General features: G+C 42.9%; 1 pseudogene; it reads left to right on the top strand.

Moving 5' to 3' along the window:
* The first annotated feature begins 605 nt into the window (after window positions 1-605).
* On the top strand, window positions 606-10588 carry LOC102853778 (annotated as a pseudogene).
* The last annotated feature ends 2964 nt before the right edge of the window (window positions 10589-13552 follow it).

Below are 13552 nucleotides of genomic sequence, written 5' to 3'. Positions count from 1 at the left end.
TATTATTTATCCCCACTTTTCTGAGGTTCTCCCTAATCCCGATGTCAGTCTTGTTTTACAACAGTGGTCCTATTCAGTATTTGTCCTTTTGTGACTGAGATATTTCACTCAGCATAATGTCCTCCAGGGTCACTCATTTTGTATAATTTTTCATGAGTTTTTGGTTTTAAATGGAGCATAGTATTCTGTTGTGTGAATATACCACAGCTTCTCTATCCATTCATTTGTTGATGGACGCTTAGATTGTTTCCAACTCTTTGCTATTGTGAACAAAGCAGCAATAAACATGGGTGTGCATATATCTGCTTGGGTGGCTATCTCAAGGTACCATAACTATGGACACATGGTCTTGTAAATCATCAACAGCTATGTGACCAATGTAAGTGAGAGTGCTTTCCACACAGTAGAAGGATTGTGAAGACACTCTAGGAGACTGTGCTGGAGAGAAGGCAAAGAGACTGTAGTCCTGCTGTGAAGAGACTGTAGTAAAGTATTACCAGAGGAACCCTGGAGGTGGAGCCACGGGTAAAGGTTTTGCTTGTTTGATGATTGAAGGAAAAGCTGACTTGTTAATGCTCTGAGATAAAATTTGCTGGATTACTGAGATGACCAGAGGTACGTCTGTGCTGCTGAACTGAATCTGGACTTTCACTAATTGAGGAATTGTGTCTTGTTAATCTGGTTTGGGATTGATGGACGAAACCTGGACTTGCATTGTATAAGAGTCTTTGACTCCCCCATTCGCCAACCTATTTCCTTAATAAATCCTATAACTGTGAGAAAGTCTGTGAGTCAATTTTCAACAAATACTGGAACCAATAATTGGTAGACATAGGTGTGGGAGAATGTGGGGTGGCATGTCTGATCATGTAGCCATTTGTATTGTACTATGGATATTATTGATGGTAACAGTTCCACTATACGAAGTCAGTAGAAGTCAGACTCAGCCACCCTTAAGTTGTACCTGCTCCTTTCACATGTGCCATCAAGTCAACGACAACTTATAGCAACTCTGTGAACAATTAATCTGAACTTTGCCCTATCCAGTGCCATCCTCACTATCTCCACCATGCTCAAGCCCATTGTTACAATCATTGTGTCAATCCATCTTATTGAAAGTCTTCCTCTCTCTGATCTTCCACCTTTCCCAGTGTGATGTCTTTTTCCAAGGATTGGCCCCTCTTGACAACATGCTCAAAGTATTTAAGATGAAGTTTCACTATCCTTGACTCTAGGGAGCACCACTTCCTCCAAGACAGACTTGTTTGTTCTTTTGTCAGTGTGTGATATATTCCATACTCTTCCCCAGCACCACAATTCAAAGGCATCTATTCTTTGATCATTTTTATTTATTGTCCAACTTTCAGAAGCATAGGAAGCAATTGAAAAAACCATGGCTTGGCTGCATGCAGTACATCTTAATACTGCTATCTTTTGTCTTTAGCATTTTAAAGTGGTCTTTGACAGCAGATTTCCCCAAAGTAACACAACTTTTGATTTCTTGACTGCTGCTACGATGGGGGTTGATTGTGAATCCAAGTAAAAGGAAATTTTTTATAACTTCAATTTTTTTTTCCATCTATCATAATATTGCCTTTTGGTCCAGTAGTAAGGGCTTTTGTTTTCTTGACATTGAACACTATAGTCTTTGATCTTTTGCAAGTAAATTCTTTGATTCTTCTTCACTTTCTGTTAACAAGGTTGTTTAATCTACATAACACAGTTAATAGATCCTAATGCCACATTCTTCATCATATAGTCCAGTTACTCCAATGATCTGCACAGCATATGGATTGAATAGGTGTGGATTATGGATAAAACCCTGGTGCACACCTTTCCTGATTTAAAACCATGCAGTGTTCCTTTGTTCTCTTCAGAAAACTACTTCTTGGTCCATGTACAGGTTTCAAACGAGCACAGTTAAGTGTTCTGAGATTCCCATTCTTTACAATGTTAGCCATATTTTGTTATGTTCCCCACATACTTTAATCAAGATGTTTTTGGTTGCAAGTAACAGCAACGTGAACCCATTAAGCAAACTGGGGATTTATTATCACATAAGCTAATCTCTTTTGCTCCTCTCTGTGGATTGGTCTAATTTTTTTTTTTTTTACAGCAGCCAAGCCTGCTTCAAGAAACTTAAGTAAGGAGCAACAGTGTCTGAATTCTAGATCCAAGGGACAAGAAAATCTCTGGCTATTTCTCTTCTCTTTGTTTTTCCTTCTCTTCCCACTGTCCAATTATAACAGGATGCTGATTCACCTTGCATGGTCACATGCCCACACCTGGGCACTCATTGTAACCAGAAGTTGGGTGCTGTGTCTGGCAGGCCCCTAGCTCTATACCAACCACATGGAGTTTGGAAGGAGACACTATCAAGAGAAAAAGGAATGAATGCTGAGGAACAAAGGCAGTAGATGTGCCTTATAAAGCATCAGGTGTCCTGTGGGATTGCAGAAAAGAGGGGACAGTAGGTAGGATTTAAAGGGAGGGAAAAACAATAAGATAAAATAAAATCTTGTATAAAAGTTGGAGGGTAAGTATTAGAAGGGAGAACAAAAAACAGCAGGAACACCCAGGCTCCTTGCCATGGTGCCTCCAGGACCAGCACGTGAACAGACAAAACTTCCAAGGATGTGTTAGAGAGGAGAGTCAAAGGAGTTTCTTGGATCTCTGAAAAACTTTTGTGAAAATTCTAATACCCTTCCTGAATGCTGCTTGGAGGAAATAAAGGTAGAAGCCATAAGAAATTCTTTTCTCTTCAAGAGCCAACGTTTAGAGAACACAAAGCTCAATGAGAGTGCCAACTGAGAAATTAGATATATAAACACATGGGGAGGAAGAACAACACAAAATAACAAAAGGAATCAACTGAATTGGGAGGTATGATGCAATAGGAGACTTCTGTGGTTGAAGGGAACATTTTTAAGGCCATCTGGTATTAGTCCAAGTTTAAATCTTTTTTGTCACTCACTGCCATCAAGCTGGTCCCTTTATCAGGGTTTTTCAGGCTGTAAATTGCAACATAAGGAGAGTGTTTCTCTTTCTCTTCTGGAGCTTCTGGTAGAGGAGAGACATCAGGTAGATGAGACAGCCATTGCATTAGCAGCACAGCACATGCTATGGGCTAAGACACCAGAACTTCCTTTGCAGCAACTGGCATGAGAAATAGGCTGTGACTTAGTGGCAAGGAGCTGTGTTGCCAACCCAAAGGCATGCAGTTCATACCCACCAGCTGCTCCATGGGAGAAAGACAGGCAATTCCCTCTCAAGCAAATTACTGCCTCTGTGAAACCCACTGGAGGGTCATCTATGAGTTCATGCTGATTCAACAGCACACAACAAGAAGAATGCAGGTTATAAAATACTCCATGAAGAAGCCAGGTGTGCCAAGTCCTGGCCGGAAATACTCCTGTTAGATGACTTGGTCAAAGGATTCTACAGACCTCCTTGGACTTCCCATGTCTTTTCAGCTGCGTGCATTACAGGAGCTCTAAGGCACCATGAATCAATACTTCCTCTTTTTTTCTTTATTTCCCTCTGTTGACACAGGCAAGCATAAACAAAACCTGCCTGCATCTGTAGTGTAACGCTATAAAGGGCAGGCTGATAAAAATTTTTCATCGTCACTGACTTCCCAGCACAGCTGTACAGCATGAGTTAGTTATATCATCATCACACTCACTTAAGGACACTGAGGCATAGAGCCAGTATTCAGACTCCAAGTGGCCTGCCAGAGGCTGCATTCTTCACCGCTTCCTCATGACTTTCTGCTGAAGAGAAATCCCAGCTATTTCTCTAAATGCAAGTGATTTGACTTTCTTGTCACTCTATAATGGATGCTTTAGGGGAGAGTGAGGAAGACATCTGGCAGCTAGAGCTCTACATGTCATGCTGCCAACGGAAAGGTCAACTCTTCGAATCCACCAGCTGCTCCCCAGAAGAAAAATGAGCAGTCTCCTCCAGCAAAGATTTACAGCCTCAAAATTCCAATGGAGGGTTGCTCTGAGCCAGAATCTACTCCAAGGCAATGGTTTGGTTGGGGTTTTTCCATATGTAGTCAGGGAGCATTGGTGGCTTAGTGGTATGGAGTTTTACTGTCAACCCAAAGGAACATAGTTCAAATCCACCAGCTACTCTGCAGGGGAGCAGGGGCAAGGTGGGGGTGGGGAAAATTGGCAATCACCTCTCATACTACTTATAGTCTCTGAAAACCCACTTTTGAGTCAGTTCCAATTCTGTGATACACAACAACAGTGCAAACAATTAATACACCTGAGTGTTAACTGAATATTGAAGATTTAAATCAACCCAAGGCAGCCTCAGAGGAAAACCCCGATATTTTCAGAAAAAGCATCCATTGAAAGTCCTGGGGAGCACAGTTCTCTGACACATTTGAGATTATCCCAGGTTGTCGAAACAAGATAATTGGATTTTTGTTGTTCTTTTTTCAATAAACGGCTTTTTTTTTTTTAACCCTAAAACGCTCCAAAATTCCAATGGCTTGCTGCTGGTTGTCAAAACAGAGATTAGCAATCTGAGTCATAGAGTAACTTACTGTGAATTTGGCTTCTGTATCTATTGCCTAGGTGACTTCCAAAGTGGGCCACGGGCGTGGGAATGGCTGTGAGTGACGTCATGCTTAGGCAACACGATCCCACCCTGGGAGGCTGAGGCCTGACTTCTAACCTGGTATTTGCCTCTTGCCCCTTCCGCAGTTCAGATTAAGCGGATTGCTCCCCCGTTTTGTGGGTTTTTTTCTCTTCTACCTGGACAGCTGCCTGATGCATGCTCATCTTTCAGGCTGAGCTGCCAACTTTCCTTTCTTGACCTCGCAATGAAGACAAAGACGTCCTCCCAAGTGATGTAGGAGGCCTCTTTTTTTTTTACCCCTCTTCTACTTTTTGGCATCAGGTTTTTAGTGGAAACCTGATTCACTTGTTACCAAAAAAACAGAGAGCGTGACGCATCACAGGAGTTGGATAAAACCTCTCTGAAATAGGGATCCCATTTCAGCGTGGAGCCCTGTAGACTGGGCCCAGTGCTTCAGGGAAGGGCCGGGGTGGGGGTCCCCAGAGGGGCTGGGACTGAGCTTCTCTGAGACTCTTCTTGAATGAATAAGGGGACTGATGCACACATATTACAAATTTCATTAGTCTTGTGAGGTTCACCCTCTCTAGAATGAAATGTTCACAATGTTAGGATTCAAAAAGTTTGGCCATTTCTGTACATGTCTTTTTAATTCTTTGTTCTCAGAGCGGGGTTCCACTACTATGTTATGCTTTATTCTTGGGCCTGGATCCCACACCATACTGTTGTTGTTAGGTGCTGGTGAGTACGACTCATAGCCGAGCTGGACCTTGCCTATCCTGTACCATCCTCATCATCTGTGACACACTCAAGCCCATTGCTGAAGTCATCGTATCAGTCCACCTTGTGGGAGAGGACTCTTCCTTTCCTTTGCTGACCCTCCATCTTTCCAAGCATGATGAGGAATGACCTCACCTAGCTACATGTCCAAAGTATGAAAGATGGTTGCACCTTCTCTATGACATATCTGTTTGTTCATTTGGCAATCTCCAGGATATTTGGTATGCTTCTCCAGCACTACAATTCAAGTGCATCAATTTTTATGTCTTCCTTATTGAGAAGATCATGGCCTGAATCTGGTGCACCTTAGTCTTCAAAGTGATGTCACTGTTCTTCCACAAATCATACCAGCTCTTGGTAAAGCTGTAAATGGGAATGTTGACAAGAATGTTTACTTCTTAGATTTCTTGTGAATGTTAAATGAGATAATAGGTATCAGAGGCTCTGGGATCCAGTGAAGAGCCTTAGTATCCAGTGAATTAAGTGTTGGGTTGCTAGGGGAGCTCTGGTGGCCTAGTGGCAAGGAGCTGCAACTACAATCCCAGAGGCCCACGGTTCGAATCCACCAGATGCTCTGCCGGGGAAGGAGGGACAATCTCCTCCTGTACCAGTCAGATCTGATTTGACGGTACACGCACACAAAAATAATAAAATTTTAAAAAAAAAGTGTTGGGTTGCTAATCAGAAGGTCTGTGACTAGAACCCACTAACTCCTGTGTAGTAGAAAGATGTGGCAGTCTGGCTAGTTGGCAGTTTCTAGCCATGGAAATCCCACAGGGCAGTTCTACTCTGTCCCATGAGTCGCAATGAATCAGACTAAATAGAACAGTAGTGGGTTTGATGTGGGTGGAAAGACAGTGAAGTAGTTAATTGCACAAATGTTGTACCCAATTACCTGGGTCGAATTCTATTTCTATCCAAAGTGATCTTTCGATAAAATGCAATCCGAATTCAGATCCCACTAACATTCTTTAAAGAGATGAGAAAGCAAATCACTGACTTCACATAGAAAGTAAAGATAAGAAAGCACCACTGAAAAGAAGAACAATATTGGAGGCCTCACACTTCCTGATCTCAGAACTCACGGCGCAGCCAAGTAGTTGAAGCACTAAGCTAAGCAATACAACACAGGCACATAAACTAGTGGAAAAGAAATGAGAATCAGAAGTAAATCCATCCACTAATGGCCTGTGATCTTTGACAGAGGGATGAAATCCATTAAGTAGGAGAGCCTCATGCTGGCAAAACTAGATATCTATTTGCTGACATATGAATCAGAGTCCACACTTCACATGGAACATAAAAACAGTTTCACTCATTCACTTACTGCCATTGAGTTGGAGTATAGCTGACCCTCCAGCAGATTTTTTGTAGACTATAAATTGCATGCGAGGAGATGCCTCATCTTTCTCCCTTGGAGCTGCTGGTAGACTCGAACCACCAGAGAGGTGCTACTTTTAGGTGAGTCGTGCAACTCCCTACAGACTGTACCACCACTCAAGATGGAAAGAGGACTTACATGGGAGCTGGGGGTGGGGGGGACTAAAAAAAGAGGGGATAAATAATCTACATGGAATTGAAAGAGACAAGGGCAAGAACTGTATAAAAGGAATATATGATTAGGTATTATTAGCATGACAAGGGTTCAGAATAAGAACTGCATAGTAAAGTGGTCTGAGGTGGGGGTAAGGGACTCTATAACAATGAAAGAACTTTTTTCCCTAAGAAAAAAGTGATTGGGGAGAGGGACGGTGAGGGCAGGGAGGAAAATGTGTAACAATGAACAATTTGGAAACCAAGTTCTTTAAAAATTTTCATTAAATCTCAATTTTAAAAAACATATTAATGTGAATCATAAAAGTATAAAGATGATGGAAGGAAAAAATAGAAACAAACTGAGGAATCCTGGTTTATGACATAATCTGTCAAACATAACTAAAACTCTGTAAACAGCAGAATCAAAACTAAATTAATAGTTCTCTTGCTGTTGTTGGGTGCTGTTGAGTCAAGTGTCACTCAGAGCAATCCTATGAATAATAGACCAGAACCCTGTCCTATCCTGTGCCAACCTCACCATCTCTGACACACTCAAGCCCATTGCTGCAGTCACTGTGTCAATCCATCTGGTTGCGGGTTTCCTTCTTCTTTGCCATCCCCCTACCTTTCCAAGCATGATGTCCTTCCCTAAGGAATAGCCTTTCTTAACCATGACCAACAAATATATAAAGAGAATCAAAATAGATATGAATTATTGAATGGAAAACCAAATGGCTCAGTAAACTTCCAGCCAAAGAAAAGGAGTGTCCCGTCACTGGAGAAGGTCACATTCTAGCTAAGACATGTGACCGAGTCAAATCTCATTCTCTCAAGGACTCATTCTCCCAAGTTTTTATGAGAGCTTACCTTCTGCTTACTCTCTATCTCATGTAGTTGTCATAAGGATCCTTTGAGATACATTTTACGACCCTTTTTTAAAAAAAAAAAAAAGAAGGCAAAGCACAGTATATAAAGTCTTTTGGTCACACAAATTATTACTCAAACTCAAGACTTATTCTATGTAAATTCAGTACCTTCTGCCCTTTATTCCAGCTAGAGCTAATCGTGTTGTTGTTGTTGTGTAACGTAGACTCAGAGCTGATCCTCTAGCAGGTTTTCAGAGGCAGTTAATCTCACGGGAGGAGATTGCCCATCCTTCTCCTACAGGAAAGGGACTGATTCTTTATGAAGCTAAAGGAGGGGAATGTTGCAATACTTCAGGACTTTGAACAAATAAGAGGCTACGGATGACGGTAGGAGCACTCATTGGCTGACGCAAATGATTAATGTGCTTCTTGGCTAATAATTGAAAAGTTGAAAGTCGTTTTCCTTGGAAAAAAAGTTCTAGCAATTTGCTTGCCAAAACTCAGCTATTGAAAACCCCACCGTTCTACTGTGACATACACAGCCACAAATCAGAATCAACTCCACAGCAACTGGTCATATACGATAGTTACTATTATTGTTTTCATTATAATTTAAACTTTAATAAATAAAAATAAAAATTCCAATCCATCTATAAGCCTACGATGCAAAGACCTGACCTGTCTGTGATGGAAAGTGTCCTGTTGGACCTGTCATGGACCTCCTCCACAGTTCCTCTGAGGTCTGCTGATGATACCATTGCCCAGGAGGATGATGGGAATGGCTTTCTTTAGAGGATTTTAGAAAGTGTCTTTCATAATGACCCACTAAGCACAATAACTCTCAAAACCATTGGATCTTTATGAAGCCATTTAAGGATCAGAGTCTTACTGGACATAAAGGAATCTATTTATCCCATCGTGCCAGCTGGAAGGAAAATGCTAGCTGTGGGTGTTTGCAGACATTGGGTAACAATAAAGGGCGCAGCACAACTCAGAGCTGGAAGGAAAGCAAAAAGCCCTAGCATGATGTAATTGTCTCCTCCCTGTATAATTTCCTCTCAGTCTCCACAAGTGTGACTCCGTTGGCAAATATTTAGCATAAATGCTTTTATCAAAGTCACTAGTGGGTGCTCTGGAGCTTCATCCTGGTGGATGAATGCACTGGAACTCAGCCCAGGAGGTGTCTGTTGTCCAAATGTAGCTGCTGCTGTTTAATTCCACCTCCATTTCTTAGTCCTTCTCCTTTGCAGGTTCATCATGAAAAATGCAAGCAGTCCAGCATGACCCCAGAGATTCTGGCCCTTGGTTTTGCATCTACCCCCTGAGAACTTTTACAGGCACAGAGCAAATGCAATTGTCTCAAGTCACATTCAGATGAGGTCATGTCTTGGTGGAATTCAATTATTCAGCAGAAGTCTGGTGGCTTAGTTTGTAGGAATTTGCATTGCTAACCTTAAGGCCACATGTCTCTGACAGTTCAAATACACCATCCACTCTGAGGGAGAAAGATGGGCAATCTCCTCCTTTGTGATTTACAGTCTCTGAAACCCCTCTAACAGGCTTGCTATGAGTCAGTTCCAGACTCAACAGCAATCAAGCATTTTTAGTTTTACAGGTCAGAATACCTCTTTTCCCCTTAGGTCTCTATTACTGCTAGATGCCACAGCTTCAAGGTACAAAGAAGAATGTGTTTTGTTCTGTCAGAATCGGCAGCAGCCAAATTATAGCATCACTTAGCTGCAGTCTTCTAATCAAATGTAGTGGTGGTGCTGGTGGTGGTGTGCCATGGAGTCAGAGCCAACCCTCAGCTGACCCACCAGTGAGTTTTCAGAGGCAATTTATTGCTCTGTAGGAGATTGTCCCATCCTTCTCCCATAGAGCAGCTGGTGGATTTGAAGATTCAGGCAAGTAATGTAACCAACAAGAATGATCCCAAATCCATCAACTCTCGGGTCTTCATTGGAAACCTCAACACTGCTGTGGTGAAGATGTCAGATGTGGAGACCATCTTCTCCAAGTATGGCCGTGTGGCTGGCTGCTCTGTGCACAAGGGCTATGCCTTTGTCCAGTATGCTAATGAATGCCATGCCCAGGCAGCTGTGCTGGGTGAAAATGGGTAAGTGCTGGCTGGGCAGACCCTAGACATCAACATGACTGGAGAGCCCAGGCCCAACAGACCCAAGGGACTAAAGAGAACAGCATCTGCCATATCCAGTGGCTACAGCTTTGACTATGACTACTACCAGGACAACTTCTACGACAGGCTCTTTGACTATCGAGACTGCCTGCCGCTGGTACCAGTGCCCAGGGCGGTCCCAGTGAAGCGACCCCGAGTCACAGTCCCCTTGGTCCGCCATGTCAAAATTACCATTCCTGTCAAGCTTTTTGCCCACTCCACAGCCATTACCACCAGCTCAGCCAAGATCAAGTTAAAAAGGAGTGAACTGCAGACCATCAGGACAGAACTGACGCAGATCAAGTCCAACATTGATGCCCTGCTGGGCCGCTTGGAGCAGATTGCTGAGGAGCAGAAGGCCAATCCTGATGGCAAGAAGAAGGGTGACAGCAGCAATGGCAGTGGTGGCGGTGGCAGCAGCAGTGGTGGTGGCAGTGGCAGTAGTGGAGGTAATAGCCGCCTACCTGCACCCCAAGAGGACATGGCTTCTGAGGCTGGCATGCACCAGGGAGAAGCAGAAGCTTGAGATGATGGTGATGAGAAAGGGCTGCTGAACCACAGCGAAGAAAGGGAGCTGGATCACAGCCAGGACACAGACACGGAAGACGGGGCCTTGCAGGAAGCAGTCACCATTTTGTAGTGCAGCTTCTTATCACCAGGTCACCAGACCTCCCTAATCAAATAGGTTTAGTATAAACATTTGTTACCTGAAATTCTATAAGGTACTTTGAGTTTATAGAAGAATAATCTGTTTAAAATGTTGCAAAGGATCATGCTGCTTTTACTGGTTATTGAGTAGTGGTGGTAGTAATGGAACACCCAGCATTTGTACGTCTTCTCTCAATAAGCATTTATTAAGCATCTACTGCATACACAGCTTTTTGCTGGACACCCATGGGGATATAAAGGTGCAATCAGAATCCTTCTAGAATTTAGTTCAATCCTATTGTGTGTAGGGTTGCCATGAGTGAGGGGCCCATTCAATGGTAGTTCCTTTCTGGTGTGATGCAAAGAGTTAACACACTGCTAACCAAAGATGGGCAGTTCAATTCTACCAAGAGGTGATCGAATTCCAAAAACCCAGCCATTGAAATCCCTGTGGAGGACAGTTCTAATGTTACACACCCGGGGTCACCAAGAGTTGCAATTGACACTGTGGCAACTAGTAGTGACATTTAAGAGGAGCACAGTCTAAGAGAGGAAAATGTAAACTGTCCTTGATGAGTAACATGCCATAAATACACCCAATAAATGTCGATAGTTGTAGAGGGGCTTCAAGCCTTTTGTTCATAGGGTCACTATGAGTCATGCTTGACTCGAAAGCAATCAACAACAGTAACAACATGTTTAAAGTAAACAGAGCTGGTGCTGATCACAGCTGGCTCCCCTCACAGGCCTCTTCCGTCATCTGAGAGACCAGGTGCCTGGACAGCTCTGTTCTCCCTGGCCTGGGCTTCAGGCATTGAGGAGAATGGGGTGTCTGCCAAAGGCCAATAGAGTGGCCTTCAGATCTGTGAGTGGGCACTTTGGGGCTGTAAGTGCAGTCATTATTGATTCAGGAGATTCAAAAGAAGCACTAAAAGGGTGGATGTTCCAGGTATAATAGGGTGGCTTTCAGGCAGAAGCCTGTGTGAAGGTTGGAAAAGCCCCGCCTTAGCTGGGCCCAGGAAAGTGATGACTCACTCAGAGCAGCTTAGGTTGGGGCAGGAAACAGCTGAGGCTTTTTGTTGCTGTTCTAGTCGGGGCCTGCGTTCCCTGGTGGACAGGTTGATTTAGGATTTGAGCATGAGCACTTGTCTTTTTCTCAGGTCCTTCCTGAGAACTTGGGAAAAGAGAGTTGAGTAATAAGATTAGATAAATAGGAAGGAAACCAGAGTGCCTGGTCAAGCCCTCTCCTCAAAGGAAGCCAGCCAATCTGAAATGCAGAGCCTCTGAAGGAGGTAAGCAGAATCAGGAGAGCACAAACAATGATCCTTTGCATAATATACACCTGAAAAAACCCTGTGTGCAGCTTCTGTTATTAAGTTTATCGTAATATTTTCTCTTTATTGTCATGTGAGTGAAAATTTACAAAGCTTTCACATTCAACCATTAATTACATTACTTACAATACCTACAATGTAACTGCACACTTCACACTTCTGCCCTGTGATTCTCATTTCTATGAATACTTCTACCCTCATCCTGATGTCTGAGCTTTATCCTTGGGCAAATATTTCCCCAGTGATCTTATGTGGTTGATTATTCTAAGGAGTGAGTGTCTCCCTGTTATTGTTTGGCTACAAGTTGATCCATAAGGGTTGAATTAGTAGCAGGTTTAAAAGATAACTCAGGGAGGGAGCTCTGATGGCCTAGAGGCAAGAAGTTGCACTGCAATCCAAGAGGTATGTGGGTCCAATCCACCAGATGCTCTGCTGGAGAAGGAGGGGCAATCTCCTTGTGTGCCAGTCAGATCCAATTTGATGGTACACACAAAACTGATAATTAAAAAAAAAATAACTGAGGGTTATAATCTTGGGGGTTCCACCAGGCTTAGTGGGATAATTTTTATTTTTTAAGCTTTATTTCACATCTTTGTCCACTTTATCCAGGTCCTTACACCATCATTTGTTTCAGAATGGTCAGCAGTGGTAGGTAAGCACCATCCATTTTTAGTCTTGCGGCCACGTAAGTAGAGGTTTGCATGGCCCATTAGGCTTTTACACTGTTTCTGTGCATTTTCGCTTTCCTTCCCTTTTCTTTGCTTGGGAGAGGGAGAGAGCAAAAGTTACACCTTAAATGCTTTCTCCCAAGCTTTTAAGATCGCAGCCACTAGTCACCAAAGTAGGATATAAAATAGTGTCTTTGTGGACCAGTATTAACCTAATTTTATAAGTGAGGACTTTAAGATGAAAAGATGTGGTAAGTTAAGGTCTTAGTCAGTGCAGATTATCCTGTAAGCAAGGGAAACCCAAGCCTACTTGTGCTTATTTACTAATCTGTAGGGAACAATTTCACATTTTCCCACTGCATCAGAGATTATGCCCATTGCGATGACTGACATCTGTCTTTCTCCCAGTCTCATAGCACCTTCCTATAGAATACAAACCTCTTTCCAAACGTATAGTTCTTGGCAGGAATGGAGTGTATTCAGCAACCAAGAAAAGCACAGGTTTGCTAGTGCTTACTTACCAACCTTACTAATCAATTGTATGTGAAAGTTCACTAAAGATTGGCAAGGAAGCACAAGTCAACCTGGGCTGTACCAACAAGAGGATCTCAGGTCATTTCTGACAATTCCAGTTGCAGGTGCTTTCCCCCAGGTGCTCTGGCCCACAGGTCATCTTCCGTCCTCCAAACCAGATTCACACTGTATGGTATGAAAAGGACCATTGTTTCATGTTCTTCTGTTTGTGTCAACTTCCTTAAGAGGGTCCATGCTTAGGATATACTGGCCTCCTATAAAGGGAACCTGGCCAGACACCTGAACAGGTACGAAACCTCAACTCTTCCACTCGGACCTTAACTTACTCCCATTCCCTGTGTCTAATAATCCTCATTTGTAAAAAAAAAAAAAAAAAAGTTAACAGTAGAAACTACATGCAAGGCTGCTTGTCTACCACCC

This window comes from Elephantulus edwardii, unplaced genomic scaffold (genome assembly GCF_000299155.1).
Source record: "Elephantulus edwardii isolate Elephantulus edwardi_28Jun2011 unplaced genomic scaffold, EleEdw1.0 scaffold00146, whole genome shotgun sequence".
NCBI classification, from domain to species: domain Eukaryota; kingdom Metazoa; phylum Chordata; class Mammalia; order Macroscelidea; family Macroscelididae; genus Elephantulus; species Elephantulus edwardii.
The sequence above is the reverse complement of the archived record's forward strand: the minus strand, read 5'-3'. Positions and strand labels throughout refer to the sequence as shown.